The following is a 969-nucleotide window of genomic DNA, read 5'->3' as shown; positions in this document are numbered from 1 at the left end:
AATTTTTCTGAGGTCAGATTCGGATTCAGCGCAGCAAAAACCTTCGGGTATAGTAGGTCTGGTCTCTGGTTCTGAGAATTGTTGGCCTGTGTAATTAAAGAAATGTATTATTTATGATATTGATTAATTACTACATTGTTAGAAATATAAATGATAAAATCAAGAGGTTTCTAATGTGACATTCTGAAATGGTAGATACACTCGTACCTAATTTTCGCATATACAGTATTTGCTGCCATTCATTTTATCCATATAAATTTATTAATATATAAGTTGGATTAGTGAAATTCACCTTCTTTTTTCAATTTCCTACAAAATAATCTGTATTATTCACAATTTAAAAAAATAGCGTACTTGTTGAAAATTCCCATTGGAATAAAATTTCTAGTTTTAATCAGAATTATAATATTATTTTCAATTAATTAAATAATTAGATGTGCACTGATTATGAATAATAAAGACATATTTTCTTTCAGGTAACTCGTCGAACTGGTACTTTTCAACGATCCAACTTTTATATGACAACATTAATAACATCTATACATTTAAAGTTTAAACAGTAACTCTTTGTCGTTCTCCAACCTTATTAGAGTCTTCTTCATAATTATATATCTTTTTCTATTTTCTTATCTATACAAAGATACAGAACACTCTGTGATTTATTTCCAGTGACATTAACAAAATGCAAAAAAATTGACTCGCTAATTGTTTTTTTCTTTTTAAATTTGCTTTTTCTTTTTAATTTTGTATTCCTTTTTTTCTTGAGCTGTCACAACTAGCAAGTTTAATTATTTCCAAAAATGATTTGCAGTCACTGATTTTAATTGAAAATTGAAAATTAATTAATTTATAATAGGACCCAGTTTTCCTCCCCAGGACCGACCTAATAGGTTTAATCTAAAATACATTTTAGTCCATTTTCAATTATTATTAAAAAAATTATGGATTCAACAATAAAAAAAATAAATA

This window comes from Belonocnema kinseyi, chromosome 10 (assembly GCF_010883055.1).
Source record: "Belonocnema kinseyi isolate 2016_QV_RU_SX_M_011 chromosome 10, B_treatae_v1, whole genome shotgun sequence".
Classification (NCBI taxonomy): Eukaryota; Metazoa; Arthropoda; class Insecta; order Hymenoptera; family Cynipidae; genus Belonocnema; species Belonocnema kinseyi.
Note: the sequence above shows the minus strand (reverse complement) of the source record.